Source organism: Mastomys coucha, chromosome X (genome assembly GCF_008632895.1).
Source record: "Mastomys coucha isolate ucsf_1 chromosome X, UCSF_Mcou_1, whole genome shotgun sequence".
Lineage (NCBI taxonomy): Eukaryota > Metazoa > Chordata > Mammalia > Rodentia > Muridae > Mastomys > Mastomys coucha.
Window position 1 is genome coordinate 94,632,472 of NC_045030.1, and position 18,506 is coordinate 94,650,977.

General features: G+C 41.2%; 1 protein-coding gene across 7 annotated transcripts in view; it reads right to left on the bottom strand.

The window, feature by feature from the left end:
- The window catches only part of Zfx (zinc finger protein X-linked), a 48,683-nt gene extending 30,366 nt beyond the window's left edge, over window positions 1-18,317 (bottom strand). For 2 of the 7 annotated variants that reach the window (XM_031364952.1, XM_031364915.1), the window contains exons 1-2: window positions 17,979-18,317; window positions 9,290-9,357 (exon numbers count right to left, since the gene is read on the bottom strand). The gene's annotated coding sequence lies outside the window, so the exon portion shown is untranslated. Of the gene's footprint in view, window positions 1-8,400; window positions 8,495-9,259; window positions 9,358-16,837; window positions 17,233-17,978 lie in introns of those variants that run through there. The other 5 variants (XM_031364929.1, XM_031364960.1, XM_031364923.1 and 2 more) reach the window with 5 other exon arrangements.
- Window positions 18,318-18,506: the final 189 nt, after the last annotated feature.

Here is an 18,506-nt window from a genome sequence, read left to right on the forward strand (position 1 = left end):
CTAAAAATTCTCAACTTGTAAAGCAACTACTTTACTCAGCTCTAATCTTCTTTGGCTTTTCTATTAGACTCTGACAGATAATCAATTCCACTGATTCTAAGTTCATTCCAACCTATTTTTTCCAAGTGCCACCTTAGCTCACTTCCCCTTCTCTATGCAACAGCTGCCCTGACTCCCCTCACATTACAACAGAGCCAGACTTCTCAGTCTGGTACACTTACTCCTTTCTCTTACTGTTTTCTCTCCACTCAGCTGGTTTCAAGTATCATTTGTACAGACCACCAAAATCTACATGCTCAGAGCAGCACCTCTGATTCCACCAGACTTATGACTCTTTTGGCCACTCTCCTCTCTTCCTTCTTCCCCACTCACAGTCTTACCTTGTCAACTACTTCTCCACAGGACTCCTCAACAATCCACCCCAGTCCTTATCATCTCCAGTCTTATTATTGCCCCTCAGCTTCATACTTCCTGATCCCTGAGGCATGAAAATAGCCTCTTAAGTGGCCTTGCTCTTCCTGCCACTCCTATAACAAATGACTAGGAATCCTGAACGACTAAGAGCTATTGCCAAGGTCTGAGGCATTACTGCTATCTGTGGCGACTAATCCTCCTACCACTGCTTTGATCAGGGCACTCCCCTGGGCTCAGAATACTTCAACAGCTCCCCAACATTCAAAGGCTCTACAATATGAACCCAATATGCCAGGACAGAATTATGTTGTTATTCTCATCTTCTTATCATAATCTCTAACATTCTAGCAAGCATGGAAGAAGGCCATTACAAAACCCAGTCAAGTTTGGAAAAAGCACAATTTGTACTTATAAGCAGAAATGACTATACATAGGGCTTTGCAACCCCTCTGGGGTTAGTCTTGTTAATTCCCTCTGACAATGAAAATGAAACTGTGCTGTTAGAATGGAAACTACTTAGAAAAATGGGATCAAGTAAAAGTGGTTAAAGGGGGCAAGGCAACAATGACACAGAAGTCTGTGTACTGTGCAGCAGGAACCAACCCCCCCCCCCAAAAGCTAGACAAGTAAACAGAATGCTTCAGAGAACCACAATGAAACACAGATGAAAAACTATCATTGTTATTGCTTTTTTTTTGTTTGTTTGTTTGTTTTGTTTTTCGAGACAGGGTTTCTCTGTGTAGCCCTGGCTGTCCTGGAACTCACTCTGTAGACCAGGCTGGCCTTGAACTCAGAAATCAGCCTGCCTCTGCCTCTCAAGTGCTGGGACTAAAGGCGTGCACAACCACCGCCCGGCTGTTATTGCTTTTCTTAAACACAAAATACCTCTGAGACTATCACCCCAATTTGGAAAAACATCCCCTCCTGGTACAAAAGTCATGATTCTAAAAGAATTCAAAATGAAAAAATTAAGTATTAAGAGAAATACTGAACTAGGTGAAACCCAGGAAATGCCCCTCCAAACTTCCTTTCTTCCAATCTTTAAAACAGGGCAGCATAAACACCCCCACCAAGTCAATAGGAAAAGCAATGGTACTTCCAAGTCTTAAATTAGGAATTTTGGATAATTTATTTGTTTTATATTTCTTTAATTTTCTTTCTGGAAAGAAAGACAAAGTCTTGCAATACAGTCCAGGCTGGACTCAACCATATAGCTGTGTTCTATTTTCGCATACCTACACAATTGCTTGACTACTCTTAGACAAATCAATAGGATTCTTAGATATACACATTGCTAATATGCAAAACCATTTTTTTTTTTTTTTTGCTTATGGTCCTCCAAAAACCTTTCTTTAATAAAATGTTATAGCTGACTGGTCTTTTCACTGCCACACTCAAGAGAACTAATTTGTATTATATACGGTAGAGGAGATGCTTCAAACTTGACGAAGAGCAACAAAAGTAAACCTATCCAGAATTTTTTTCAGAAATTGAAACTGGTGAAAATTTACAGCTATTAAAATCTAATTACTACCTTACCTCTGAAGTTAGACTTTGTTCCCAAATTTTATCATGTTGTTCAATATTAGTCAGCCTTCATTTCTCCAAATATTGTCATTAGTCTTAGGTTAACCCTCAAAGTCAGCTATTCTTTTTAATTTTTGGGACAATGAACTATGTAGCCCTGGTTGTTCTAGAACTCACTCTGTAGACCAGGCTGGCCTCAAACTCACCTGCCTCTGCCTCCTGAGTGCTGGAATTAAAGGCATATCAGTCTTTTATTTTCACTGCTATCACTGAGTTTTTATTTATCAGTAATCGTAAGTTTTTACTATTTGTCAGTTGTCATCAGTTTTTATTCTCACCGTGATCACTTTAACAAGCACTTTCAACTCACATGTACACTCAGTGAGCCCTTCAATCAAGATTTGAAGAATGTTCTTAAACAAAGAATATTTTCTTGGATTTTTGGCACTAGAAACTTCAAGGGCCTTCAACAGAGAGCAAATGTTCTACCACTGAGTTGAATCTCAGCCCTCTTTTTCACCTTTTGAAGTAATTTTACTAAGTTGTCCAAACCAGCCTTTAACGTACCCTATCATACCAGGCAGGTCTTTAACTTTCTATCCTCCTGCCTCTCAATCTTCTGAGTGGCTGGCATTACATATTATAATGGTTGTTTATGCTTGGCCCAGAGAGTGGCACTATTTGGAGGTGTGGCTCCTGTTTGGAGTGGGTGTATCCCTGTGGGTGTAGGCTTTAAGACCCTGACCCTAGCTGCCTGGAAGAGAGTATTCTCCTAGCAGCCTTCAGATGAAGATGTAGAACTCTCAGCTGCTCCTGAACCATGCTTGCCTGGATGCTGCCGTGTTCCCACCTTGATGATAATGGACTGAACCTCTGAACCTGTAAGCCAGCCCCAATGAAATGTTGTCCTTTTAAGAGTTGCCTTGGTCATGGTGTCTGTTCACAGCAGTAAAACCCTAACTAAGACAAACATCTATGTCATAAGGTCCAGCTAAGTTCTTGCATCGTAGGTTTTTCTTAGACATTGCAGTACACTTTATTTCTTCAGAACCAGAGACTGATTCTAGCTAGACATAGTTCACATAGGGTTAAGTGCTCTACCACTGAGCTTTGAACCCAGCTCCTTCTATTTTCTGTAGCCCGTCTTTTTTTGTTTTTTGAGACAGGGTCCTACTATGTAGCAAAGGCTGGCTTATAACTCATGCAGGCTAGGCTGGCCTCAAACTGGTGACATTTCTCCAGCCTCAAACTCCTAAGTGCACTCAGCTGGCTTCTCTATCACTCGTTAGAATTTCTATTACAGGATAAGTACCCCTAAATCTGTCCTCTATTATTAGTAATTTTCCTCTTATTTGCTTTTGAATTATGTATTTATGTGCGTGGGTATGAGCATGTGAGTGCAAGTACCCACTGAGGCCAGGTGTGAGATCTTCTGGAGCTGAAGTTACAGGTGGTAATGATCTGCCCAACGTGGGAACTCAATTCCAGTCCTCTGTAAGTTGTATGTGTTCTTAACCATCCCTGACTTTCCTCTCTTTGTATTTATCTTTCTACTAACTTTTCTATACTGGCTAACTTGATCATCACAAATCAGATCTTTTGTTTTGTTTTGGAGACAGGGTCTATTATGTTATCTCTGCCTGTCCTCAAACTAGAGATCCACCTGGATCAAAGACATACACCACCACACCCAGCAAGAGATCCTTTATTTGGTTCCTAATAACTTAGGGTTTTTTCCATAGCAATCTTTCAATTTTTGGGGTGGACAAAATGCCTTCCCAAATACTTCTGAGATCCCAATGGTCATTCTACACCAAACATTATATACTGTCTTCCCCAGTGTTTCATTTCTCAGTTGGATGTTTTGGATGCCTCTTCCAAACTGGTGCTTTTCCTCAAAAGCATTGTTCCTTTTGCTTGTCCACATTTACAGACAAGTTGCTAAATTAGTTACACTGACAGCTGGGAGACTTTCCTCAGCCCCAGTGAAAACCTCTGCTTTGCCATGAAGTGAACTTGCATTTTAACAGGCACATGCATCCTTTCTAGTATGAGTATAAAAGACAAAATATGTAATCAGCCAGGCAGTGGTGACGCACGCCTTTAGTTCCGGCACTTGGGAGGCAGAGGCAGGCGGATTTCTGAGTTCGGGGCCAACCTGGTCTATAGAATGAGTTCCAGGACAACCAGGGCTATACAGAGACACCCTGTCTCGGAAAAAAATAATGTAATCAGTCAGGCTTTCCTTTAATGGTGGAAAAGTATTATATTTTCCAGGTCCAGTATCATATCCTGCAGAATGACCATAAACCACCTAAATTACTGCCCCTTAGCTAGGTCTGGTGGCACAAGCCTAATCCCACCTACTTAGGACTTGTGCTACAAAAAATAAAAAAAAAGAAAGAGGGTGGAGTACACCTTTAATCCCAGCACCTGGGAAGCAGAGGCAGATGGATCTCTCTAAGTTCAAGGCCAGCCTGGTCTACAGAGCAAGTTCCAGGATAGCCTGGGCCACACAGGAAAACCCTACCTGGAAAAAATCAAAATGAAATAAAAATTAAAATAAAAAGATGGCTTGGAAAATAGCTCAGGAGTACCTTGACTAGCACGCCGAAGATCCTATGCTCAATCTACAATATCACAAAATTAAACAAACATTATCCCAACCTTTCCTGCCACAGCACCCATTTTGTAAATCCATGTATAACTCAGAAAACTCAGATAACTTAATGCATTTCCTGCTACAAGACCACCAGAAATAGACCTACCTACATTGATAGGGAAATGGCTCAGCTTTAATCACTTGACTATGTCCATGGCTTTGTTCTTTCTCCTATGACCTTTTTGCTTTGGACATTAGTGTATTTATAAGATGCCAGTTTCTGGTATATGACCACAGATTCACTAACTCTCTTAGTTTTTTTTCCCCCTCACAGATTCTAAATTGCTTGATTCAAGGTCAAAGCATTCTGATGAAAAGTATGTTTCAGGTTTCCTTGGCTCTGGAGTTTTCTTTTTCTCAATATGATTTTGAAAGAAAAGAAGAGCAAAGGTATTTGACATTTATTCTATGTTAAATTTAAAGTCATGATTTTTAATGTACCATAGAAAATAACATGGAAATGTATAAATAAAACAAAAAACATTCATGAGCCAGAAATTTAAAAAACCTGAATCACTAGTAACATGTTATAATATAACACTCAACAGAACAAATATTCTTAGACATAAGTAACTCATCCATAAGAACAGATTATACCATATTACTTTATTTTCAAACAATCCTGCTCACCTCCTCTGTCAGAGAGAAAATGCTGTTGTGTCTTCTTTCCTTGCCCTGCCCCCACTTGGAACTTTTGTATGCTTCGCTCAGGAATTAAGTCCAAGGTTTTTTTTGTTACAGACTAGTTTTTCCATAAAACCATTCTGTGCCAACTGGTAATTGCAAGGTTCTGTTTGCTTAAAGAGTCTGAACTTTCACAATCTATTAAAAATTGGCCCTAAAATGACAAACCTAAAACCTTATTTTTCCAAAGCTCCTATTCCTGCTCAGATTAAGAGCTGCCAAAAATACCCTTGAATTTAGCTATATTTGTAGGCTAACAATACCACACTACGTTAAATGTTTTTAAGATTAGCCTGACGGTAGGAATAGTACAGGCTTTGCATTTGTTTTCAGATATGTAAAGCAATAAACTCCCCTTTATAAAAGCATTACCCTTAAATTTAAATGCACGCAATAATTGACCAATCCACTGTTACCATATAACATTCTGCTGTTTATCATAATGGAAGGAATAGAAGGACTCTTTGTTTCACCCTATTTGACTTCATAGTGACTAATTTTTAAGTTGCTTTGTATCTTTTGCTGAGATTTTCAACAGAAATCTTACTCACATGTCTGTTTTTAGCTGTAGGTGTGTACTGAAGTGGAGTGTGTAAAACGAGGATAAAGACAGTATGTAAACATAATACAGAGTGGAGATTAAACTACATTAGATAAGAATACGTGAAATAAAGCCATCGTAGGTGAAATTTTTAAAAAGTCACTTTCCATCAAATAAATTGCAGGGTAAAGAAATGTTGGTGTTATTTAAAAAGGGTTCCCTTATACATTTGCTTTGTTCCTGTAATTTCTGCCAATCTTTTCCCAAACCAAGCATTTAATTAATCACTGGCCTAGTCATTTCGGTAGTTGTTAACTTAGGTGAGTACCTTTCTTACAGATTTCCTTTCTTGATATATACACTACTTTAATCCCAAAAAGGAGGCAGAGGCAAACTCTGTGAGTCTGAAGTCAACCTGAACAGATCCAGGACAGTCAGGGCTATACAAAGAAACTGTCTCGAAAAAACAAAAAGAAACCACCAACAACAACTTAGACTAAGTGATGGTGCATGCCTTTAAACCTACCACTGGAGAGGCAGAGGCAGGAGGATCTCTGTGAGGTTGATCTACAGGGAGACAGCCAGGACCTCTCTCTTAAAATAAAACTAAGTAAAACCCCTTCTAATACTTTAGTGTTTATAAGTACATGCATGTGAGTGCACATTCAAGACCCACATTCTTGTGAAAGTCAGAGCTCAGCCTGTGAGTTAGCCATCTATTTATATACCATGTGGTTTCCAGGAACTGAACCCAGGTAGTCTGGCTTAGCAGCAGCCATCCTCACCAGGTAAAGTCATTTACCATTGCTGGATTTTGATTTTTTGAAAAAGGGTCTCATAAATCAATAGCTCAAGCTGCCCTTGAACTAACAGATCCTCTTGCCTCAGCTTCCTGAGTATTGAAATTACAGGTGCTAACTAGTATATCTGCCTTACATTTTTAGTTCAATGTAGTCTAACTTTCAATTACTTTATTCAAACTAATTCTTTCCTTAATTGTCTGGTAACTAGTTTTTAAAATCACATATTCTCACTTTGTACTTTTTAAAACATTCAAAATATTTATAAACTGTAAAGAGCTGGGAGTATAGTTCAGTGGTAGAGTGATTGCCTAGCATGTTTGAAACTGGGTTCTACACTCAAGACCACAAACATAAACTATGAATATTTATTTATGTTTTCATTTATTATTTTTAATTGAATTTCTGAGAAACAGTATCTCTATATGGTCCTAACTGTCCTGGAACTCCTGTATAGACCAGGTTGGCCTGAAACTAGAGATCTATCTGCCTCTGCCTCCGCAGTGCTAGGGTCAGTCATATGCCATCATGTCAAACTAACTATAAACACTGTTACTATCACTGTCCTACCCACTAACACTAATAGTAACTAATAATGACTGCATGCTATACCTTACCTATATAAATATAATGATTCCTATTACTGCTACTCCTAAACACATTATGCTAACATAGTAATGGTCTCCATGCATCATAAACATTGGTAAGAATATAAGACTGGGCCTTTCTATAACTACAATGTTTTCTAATTGGCAGTTGCACAACTATAGAGTGTTTCTATACTGACGTTTTATTAATATAATTAGCAATAAGCTTTGCAATATATAATTTAATAAATCTTTGAGTCATTAAACAAAAGAGTGGTCTGGATTTGCCATACAAGACCAGCAATAAACATACTCCAAGTGACCATCAACAAGTGTTTTTAAATTATACAATCTTTCCCTGGAACTAAACTAAAGAATTAACTATTTTAAGGAAGGAATAACTAAGGGGTTTTTTCCCCTAAAAAGTATGAAGACAATAAAATACTACTAAACTAAAAACATAATGATCAAAGTATGGGGAGCTGATAAAAAAATGAAAAAACTAAGAAAACTGTAAGTCAATGAAGGGACATGTAAATTACCAGCACTTTGTTAGACACAGAGAGGCAGCTCTATGGTAAAGTGCTTGCCTATCATGTGAAGGGCCTTAGTACGTAGTACTCAATCCCTAGTACTGGGGAAAAAAAGAAAGGAGGAAGAAGAGGAGGGAAAATGAATTTAATTATTATGAAATTTTTAAAAATCAATAAAATTGCTAGATACAACCCTTGCAAAAAAAAATCATTACGGCAGAACACAAAGCTTTACCGATTATTTTAACAAAATTTCCTATTTAAAACAAAACCATGAAGCAACTTAACCAAACTAGAAACTTAGCTATTTTGAACTTCAAGTCAAATATTTGTAAATAAGACCTATCATATAAAAAATAATAATCCAGTGCTGTGCTTGATCGTGCACCCCTCTAATCTCAGCACTGGGAGGGAGAGGCAGGTGGTTTCTGAGTTCAAGGCCAGTCTGATCTGCAGAGCGAGTTCCAGGACAGTCTGAACTACCTACTAAAGCTCTATCTCAAAAAGAAAATTTGTAACAGTATATATCTACTACACAGACAGAGAGACATTAATACAATATAATCATTACAGTGTTAAAAAGGAAGGAGCCAAATAATGATCAAAATTAATGATTCAAAAAGGGAAGAAGGCCAAGTGTGGTGGCGCTCACCTTTTGGCACATGGGAGGCAGGGTAAATGTCCAAGGCCAGTCTGTTCTACAGAGCAAGTTCCAAGACAGCCAGGGCTACACAGAAAAACCCTGTCTGGGGGAGAAAAAAAAACCAAAACCAAAACAAGCAAAAGTTACAGTATGTTTTGGATTTACTAAAATATATTATATGCTATTTGATCTTATAAATTACCCTTGCCCTAAATTTGATTTTCAACTTGCTTGCCATTGGTATAACTACAACTGAGTTTTGTTATTAGTCAATGTTCCCCAACCATGATTCAATAAAGTTAGAAAAGAAAAGCCAGAACATAGGCACAGTGTCCATGTCTGTAAACTCAGCACTTAGGGAGACAGAGACAAAAGGATCAAGGGTTCTGGCTAGCGGCAAGTTTGAGGTCAGCTAGTGCTACATGACCTTGTCTTCAATAGAAAAATCATGAAAAGGACAATGTATTTAGAACCACTTAATAACAAAAATAAAGTATCAAAATCAACTTAATTCTTTTTGTTGTTGTTGTTTTCCAGACAGGGTTTCTCTGTGTAGCCCTGGCTGTCCTTGAACTTAGAAATCCACCTGCCTCTGCCTCTGCCTCCCAAGTGCTGGGATTAAAGGCATATGCCACCACTGCCTGGCTAAAGTCAACTTTCTAATCATCAAGGAAACTGTATTTTATGTCAGAATATTTGAGAATTTATACTTTTCTAAGAAACTGTATTTTGTATAAATTACCCCACCAAAACCAAACTCAAAAGCAAAACAGATATACTACAGGAGAAAGGAGGCTATTAATAATTCAAATCCACATATACAAAAAAGAAGAGACCAAGTACAGTTTTACAAATGGTGTCTGTCTACCTTTCAATGATCAGACTCTATGCAACAGACCTGTTTCAAAAAAGAGGGAATGCTCCCCAATTCATCTTACAAGGTTAGCTGGGCACAGTTATACGCACCTGTAAGGAAAGAGAAAAAAACAATTAATAAGATATCCTATGTCATCATCTTGAACTTTCATTTAGACCTACCAAAATAACTTTTGGAATTATGTGGATGGGTTTTTATAGTTTTTTTATACACATATGCGTGTACACACATACACATGCACATACCTATGTGTAAAAGAATTAGTAGGGTATTCCCAACTTACATTCAGGGTTCTACTGTAAGTTGTTCAATTGTAACCTGTTCAATTGTTTCTAACAAAGCTATTCTGTCAGCATGTGCTCATAACGTAGTATTTCCTAATATACTTTACTATTATCTGTAGGATTTTCTTTCAAGGCAGTCGACCATTTAGCAATCCTGTGTTCTGTTGCATTGTTTGGCAAGAAATAATATGCAACAGTGCACATATTCTTTAAAGTGATGGCAAAATGTAATTATGTGCCAGACAGTGGTGGTACACATCCTAATCTCAGCACTTAGGAGGCAGAGGCAGGCAGATCTCTGTGAATTCTAAGCCAGCTGGTCTACAGAGTGAATTTCAGGACAGCCAAATTAACACAGAGAAACCCTGTCTTCAAAACAAACAAACAAAAAAACAAACAATTGTAACTATATAGTGGCAGCTGCCTGGGAAAGTAATTATAGGACGCTATCAATTGGGGCTCCATTTTTAAGATGTTAAAATGTAGGAAGGAAAAGTATAGCTCAGAACCCATAACATACGGTTATGAGAGTTCAGCAATGTTGTAAAATCAATGTACCATGCTGCTTATAAAAAATAAAATAGAAAGTAAAAGACTGGTATAGGTTTTTTATACAGCTGCAGAGCACTTGTCTAGCTAGCATGCACAAGATTATGGATTCAATCCTTTGCACACAACTGGCTTACAATTCCAGAGGCTGAGGGAAGAAAAATCTCAAAATCTAGTACAGCCTGAACTAAAGTGTGAATGCAAGACCAATACAGGCAACTATGTGGGGAAAAAATTAACAATTAAAAAACCAGGACTGAAGAGGCTGAGGATAAATGTAGTCAGTCTGTTGGCCTAGCATACATGGAAGTCCTAGGTTCGATCCCAAGCATCGAATACATAGTGCTATCTGAAGAACTTGGCATAATGGTTCATGTCTATAATCTTAGCATTCTGGAGACAGAAGCTGAAGGAGCAGAAGGTCAAGAGTTATTCTTGGCTACATACGGCTAGTTTGGGAACAGCCTAGGACATATGAAGACAGACAGACACACAACGACAGCTTGGCAGAAGAACACTGGTCTAGCATATGTTAAACACTCAGTTTAATCCCTGGTAGCACCAAAGAGGGTTTGGGGTGGAGGGATAGAGAGAGCAAAGGAAAAGAAAACTTGGTTTACAATGGCAACAAAGATTACAAATCAAGTGGGGGTGGGGTGCAGGTGTGTCTGACGGCTCTTGTCTCCATGGGTATCTGAATGCCGTATCGACATATCCTCCCACCCCATAGTTAAAAAAAAAAAAGACAAATCAAGATTATAAATTGAGATTAGTGTTTTCAATAGAGGTAAAGGTAAATACAATAAAAATCCAATCGTTTTTCTCAGAAATTGAAAATCTAGCCCTAAAATAAGTAGATACAAAAACAGCTAAAATAACCCTTTAAAAGTGAGCAAGTTAAGACTTAATTATAAAGCTACTATCATGAAATTAAGGCGGCAGTGATAGAACTAGCCCAACAGGTCAATAAAAACAGAAACAGAAACTAAAAGCAGATGTGGAACAATGAGGTGGCTCAGTGGGTAAGCCTGACAACCTGAGTTCAATCCCCTGGACCCACATGGTAGAAAGAGCTGACTCCTGGTCATCTGACCTCCAGACACATCCCCACACATACACACAAAAATAAATAATGTACTTAAAGTTTAAGCAAATAAAATGAAAACATGTGCAGATATATGTAATGCAGTATACCTCGGGGGAGACAGACGGAACTATCTGAGAAATGCAAAAATGAGATCCCTACATCACCCACCAGAGAGAAAAAATCCAGATAAACAGTATATGAAAAAGCACATGGCCATGCACTGGTGGCACACGCTGTTAATCCTAGCACTTGGGAGGCAGAGGCAGGCAGATTTTTGAGTTCTAGGCCAGCCTGGTCTATACAGAGAAACCCTGTCTCACAGCCAGAGCTGCACAGAGAGACCTGTCTCAAGAAAAAGGAAAAGAAAAACAAGAGCCTGGTATCATGATTACCTTGAAGTAAAGAATTTCTAGAGAACAACACACATACACACACACACACACACACACACACACACACACACACACACTCGGGGCAGGGGGAGCACAAACTACTTTCAGCATATATAGTCACAACATCTTTACGATCTACAATATAAAAATATCCTCAAGCAACAGCCCAGCACAAAAGCTGATCAAGGACTTATACACAAACAATTCCCAGAACATTCAAACGGCCAGTAAATTTGGAGGGAAGCGATTCAGCCAACTCCAATAGTAACCAAAGAAATGGAAAATAAACACAGCAAGGAGATTGTATTTATACCCAACAGATTGGGAAAACAGCAAAATCTAATCTTTTGGCAGTGATCTGGAGAACCAAGCTCAGAAACAGCTGGTAAGAGTGTCAAATGAAATGCAATTTGGCATTTTGGCAATTCCCAGTAAAACTGGCAATGCAGACTTCCTCAACACAGCAACTGCACTTCTACAATCTCAAGAGGGAGAACTGTATGAGGATGCTCACGGCAGCACTGCTGGAAATTGCTGAAAACTGCCTAATTTGTCCCCCATAAAAATAAACAGATCAAGCTGGAGAGATGGCTCAGTGGTTAAGAGCACTGACTGCTCTTCCTAAGGTCCTGAGTTCAATTCCCAGCAACCACATGGTGGCTCACAACCGTCTGTAATAGGGTCCAATGCACTCTTCTGGTGTGTCTGAAGACAGTTACAGTGTACTCATATAAATAAAAACAAAAAATAAATAAATAGATCAGTGTTTCTATATATTAAAATACAGAACTAGTGAGAGCTTGCTTAGCACCCGAAAGGACTCTGCTCCACTACTTGCCCCACAAATAATATGAATGAACTACAACAGAGTTTTCAAACTTTCTAGTTTCAGGACTCAAGCTTTCAAAAATACAAGACTATGAAAAGTTTTTTACGTCACTCATACTTAGAGAAATTTAAATTAAGAGTCCAGTATAGTGACACAGGCCTGTCACCTAAGGACTTGAGAGGTTAAAAGCACACTGCCAAATTTCAGGCCCCTCTGGAACTGGAGCAAAATCTTGTCTTAACATTTCAAAATACTAGTTTATTAAAAATCATATTATATATAAGCATGAAAACATTTTAGAATGTTAAGTAAGTTTTTTTTAAATTGCAACTATTTTATATCTCTGCAAATCTAATGACTCCCTTCATAGAGGAAAGATATGTTTCTTTCCAACTGTTTCTGCACTTGCTCAACTATGACATCATGAATCATGTATTCTCTAATGCCTGAGTAATATACAGGTGAATGTGGATGAAAAGGACAAATGACAGCATTATGAAGATAATTCTGACCTCATGAACCTCCTATAAGACCATTAGGGACCCAGAAGAATCCCTGTAGCACACTGGAAAGCCAATCAATTGGATCTTTAAAACTATGTTTGATAATCAGGAGGTGGTGGCATGCCCCTTTTAATCCCAACACTCAGGAGGCAGAAGTAAACAGATCTCTGAGTTTGAGGCCAGCCTAGCCTACAGACCAAGTTATAGGACAACCAGAGCTGCCTAGAGAAACCCTCTCAAAAACATAAATAAATAAACAAATAATAAGCAAACAAAGCATGTTCAATATATACAACAATGCACAATAGATACAGTTAAGACATGTAAGGCAATACCTGATAATACTTTAATTTAGTTACATACATGTTAGAACAATGGTTGCATATGGAAAAGAAGAATGGGACTGAAGGAGAAGCACCCTTGAAGCTGTAATCTGTAAGCTGTGAGACTATTCCATTAAAACATCACAACAAACTAAAATTTGTCAACCCATTAATATTTACTTTTTAACAATTTTGAAATACTTCATAATTTAAATCTTTATAAACAAAAGACTATATACATTAAGGCCATTTAGTTTCTTTAAAGTGTATTTCCTGCTAAGCAAAAAAAAAAAAAAAAAAAAAAAAAAAGGTTTTAAGATTACATGTATTTTAAAAAATGCTGTCTGGATAAACAATTTGGCAGGACTAAGAGCAGGCTGGCCATATTCCAATCAGATATGGGGCCAGGCTAGAGGTTACTCAGCACCTGGATTTGACCTGCTGTCCTAACAAGATAGGTGTGCCTTAAAATGAATATCCCTTGGTCAAAGAACATGCTGGATAGATAACTGAATTTGAATAGCTGGAAATTATTCAACTAAATCAAATTTACTGAGCTCAATAATTTAGATAATTGTCTGGGAAGATGATGATCATGCCAGGTACTGCTTGGGGACAAAGACAAATGAGAATCTATGTCTACATCCTATTTAGAAGACAAAAATAAAAACATGGAAGATTAAATGCTAAAGATGTCCACATTGTTCCATGGAACAAAAAATAACAAACTCAGGAACACTGATGGTATTAACAACAGAAAGAGTAAGAAATGGGAATTGTTTGGGGACCCTGAGCTTTAAAAATAATCCTATAAATAGTACTGGTCATCTATGTGCTGGATAAGTTTGTTCTGGGTTATGTTATGATATGTTAGACACTTCAAATGCTGGATTAGACAGTAGATATGTTGGGTATGGTAAGAGACATTGAACTAACAGAGAAGATTCCAGAGAGAGGCCAGCACATAAACCTTGAAGGAAATCCCAACCACAGGAGACAGAAAAAGCACAGAGTTTGAAACAGAACACTTGACAACATTAGCATGTGGTAGAAATGTCCTGACTTGGAATTCCTGCATTTAGTAAAGGTGAATTGGAAAGTTAAAGCAAAGAGAAGGCAGGTGAGGTTTCTGTACAATAAGCAAATCAAAGAATACTCGTAAGGACAGGGAAAGGACCAAATCAGGCCAAGTTAATCCCTGCACTCAGGAGGTGAGGTCAGCCTGGTCTACTATAATGAGTTCCAGGGCAGCAGCCAGGACTACATACAGAGAACTCTGTCTCAAACCAACCAAAAAGAATCCACAGAGCTCCATCCCAAAGGAGGCAGGCCAGCAAGGCTAGATAGACGTAGGGCACTCCTTACACAGAGACAAAAGGCAAATGGAAAAGCCTACATGGAAAAAAATCAAGAATAGAAGAGAGACTCACAACCAGATAACTGGTTAGACTTTCTCGGCTAGGTTAAAAAAAGGAGGAGGAGGAGGAGGAGGAAGGAGGAGGAGGAATCTAAGGCAGTTGTGCTGATACGCATACCTCAGGAGGCTGAGGCAGGAGAATTTGGACACTGAAGCTAGCCACGCTACTTAATGTGATTGGGTCTCAAAACAAACAAAAAGTATTATCTTTGATGAGGGAGAAGGATTTCAGGAGCCTATTAATTGATTTTTAAGCTTAAAATGAATTGATACTGGATTAAGCATAATTTACACATCAGTAACAATGTTGGGAGACTAAATATTTTCAAGCAATGGAAAGGGAAATTATCTTTGAAAGAATCTATGAGCATGTTTTTTGAAAAAAGGAAATTGCAAAAAAAGAAAGAAATCACCATCTATGTAGAAAGCAGACATAAATCAAAAACTAGTGTCTTGTTCCCTAAGACTGACAGGCAGCAATAGCGCTCCACTACTCAGTTCTCCAGACTATCAGGGTCTATGGCCTTTAAGGTGAAAAGAATTTGGTGTATAACCACTCCTGGAAGAAACTACACACTTACCAACCTTCCTAGTCATACAACTTGACTCTTACTGCATCTCAATCGTGAATGTTCACTATCTAGCTTTCTGTACTAATTAAACTTAAGAATTTCACACTGTCTATCATGCACTGATTGCTCTCAGCCTCCTACCCCAACACCCAAGCACTGCACCTTTTTTTAAAAAAACACTTTTAAAGAGATTTTTGAAATGTGATTTTTAGTTTTTGAGACTTGTTCTCAGAATGTAGGATGGCCTCAAACTCACAAAAATCCCCCTGCCTCTGTTTCTGAATGCTGGGGTGAAAGGCATGTGCCACTACTGCCCAGCTTAAAAGAACCTCTTTAATTAAAGCTTGCCATGGCTTCTAGGAAAACCACTCTCCAGGAGCAATATTTCCAACCTGTTGCTGTCTACGAAGGTGAAGACACTGAGAGTGAATAACTACGTAACTGTGAAACACATTTCCCACATAAGCATTCAGATAAGTCAAATATTAATCAAAACATGCAGGAAGGCTTGCTTAGCAAATAACCTTGGTTAGTCTCTCAAACAAAACTCTCAGCAGGGAGAAAAACAGATTGCAAAGGGCAGCTGAAGGCCACTACTTTTTAATAACCATCCTTCCAAACTACTTTTCAAAACTGCCTCCCTAAAAACATCATGGAACACTTGTAAGTTCACTTCTCATCTTCTTCAAGGGGCACCAGTCCTAATTTTCAACAATGGCAAATGAAATCATAGGAAACTCTACTTGTTTACTACAGAAATATCAACAACTCTGAGCAAAACGTTATTTACAGCGAGTATAGAAAAAAGGAGCAGCTGTCTAACAAAAATGGATCATTCAAAACTGCAATAAAACATTTTAAAGGGTAGTAAAACCTGGCTTCTGACCACTCTTTGTAATTGCCATCACTATGAAAACACTGGTCAGCCTACCATACAACCTACTCCTCTCAAACTTGTCCTAGCCCAACCGAGCTGATAGCTATCAAGCACGGATCCGGGTGTCGTCATCCTTCGAGTCTGAGGGCTCTGCTTCCCACGGAGCAGAAGCCCTTACCATTCACACCATGACCCACCTTTCCAAGACTTTACCTATACTATCCATTTCAGCCGAACAGTAAATACTTGCCGTTCTCTAAAGAAACTTCACCCTTGAAACGCCCTTTGCCTGTCTGGGCCACCACCTCAAAACATCAGGCTTGTAACCTCAAAATGCCACCGATTTCAGGAATTCATTCCTGATGCTTCAAACGGAAACCATGCCTCCTCGGAGACCCCACAGTAACTCCGATGTCGCTTTCACGCGGCACTTCTTGCATTTCAACATTTGCTCTACTACTTCTGAACAACAAACCTCCCACAGCCACCACCTACAAGAACCTCCTTACTCTTTCTTAGCACCTAGCACGGCTAGCATGGGACGCCGAGATTACCAGAAAAGTTGAGCGGGGTGAGATCGAAAGAACTTTCACGGGGTGGAATTCCACTCTATAAACTTCACGAACGATCTACCACAGCAAATAAACAAACGCTAGATAATTCATCACATTGCATTGTTTGAGCAGAAAATAACTTTCTGCCCTTTAATTTTCAATTTAAAAAAAAAAGTATATACCCAAATTTAAACGCAGCCTCCCAAGAAACTTGTTTCCACAGAAAGGAACACAAAAAACGTCCCTCCGATAGTTAGTCTTCCGCTTTCGTAGGATGCCTTTTTCCCCCTATTGGTCAAAAGAGTGGTGAGAACTTTCCCATCACTTTTCTTTCTTTATTCACAGACTCGTGAAAGCAACGATTGGCGGAGAACAACCGCACCAGGGTCACCCTAACGGCCACGTCTACCTCTGAGAAACGAAAGAAATAATAAAATGTCTCCGGCTCCACTAACTGACACCGCTGCAGATCACCCTGAAGCGGCCGCAAGCGACAGGGAAAGGCTCGAAGCCCCGGGGCAATACGGATGAGGTGGCTCCGGCGCCAAGACGGCCGCGATGGCCGCCTGCGGCAGCTGAACAGAAATACAGCGGAAACAGCAGCCAGTCACGGGGCTGTGGGAGGCTGGGCAGGAAGGTGGCGCTGCCGCCAAGCGCCTGGAATCCAAGTGCTCATCATGGCGACGAGGGCAATGGCCGCCAAGGGGAGCGAACACGCCCCTGCGCGCACACTCGACGCCGCGCCTGGGCTCCGGTACCCGTAGCCAGCGCCGCCGCTGCCCGCTCTCACACCCCCCCTCACGGGCTGTAGCGGAATTTTCTACTCAGACGCCGCCTTCAAGATGGCGGCTCCCCCTCCCGGCAACCCCCTCAGTCGTACCCTGCAGCAGGCGCCGATCGTCCGCCATCTTGTCCCCCGTCCCTCTTTTACCCCCCCTCGCCGATATTTACATAGCGAAAATCGGCCGGGCCGGCCTGCGGCCTTCACCTCATGCCTGCAGCCTTAGCCTCTTCGCCAGGCCTCGCCCCCGCACGGTGCCCCGAGTCGGCCGCATCGCCCACCCAGGACCCCTCAACCGCCTCCCCAACCGCCGGGCAACACTGCCCGGCCCCCGCCCGTTTACAGAGCGCGCCTCAACCGCCGTTCTGAACACCCGGGCGCCACCCCGGGCCTAACTGCGGCCTCCTTGGGGCCTGCTCGGCGTCGCGCGCCACGCTGCCCGGCCTAGCGCGGGAGGGCGCCTTGCGGGCCGCCGACCAGGCCGAGACCAGGCCGCCGCACGCGCAATAGGCCCTACGGCCGCAGTGGCACCCTGGACTCACCGGACAGTCGTGCGGCGGTCGGCGACGGTGGCGGGTGCTGCAGGCCGGCCTTTCTCTGGAGCACTGGGCCGGGCTCCGGCTGGTGGGGCGGGCGGAGGGAGGGAGGAGGGGCCGAGCTCGGAGCTGACAAAAAGCGGCCCAGCTCCCCGGCACGGGCCCGCCGTCAGCACGTCACGTCACCGCCGGGGAGAGAGACCCAGGAAAATGCGGAAGGATAGATGGGCCCCCTCCTCCGCCCGGTGGGTCCCTCTGACGCCCCGGGTTGGCGCCGTTCACGCCCCGCAACCGGGGAGCCCAGTGGCCTCGCTGCGGCGGGGTCTCCGGCGGCCTGAGTTTCCGTGACAGCGCCCCCCTTCTTTCCACCTCCGCGCTCCCGCCCGCCACCGCCGCCACACACACGCCGCTGCCACCGCCGCCCCGGCTGTAAAGTCCGCACGAGGCCGTGGTCCGCCGACCCCGTCGAGAGGCGGGAGGCCCGGGCCACCCCCCACCATGTTTGTGGGCCGCAACCACCCCCCGGGGGCCTCC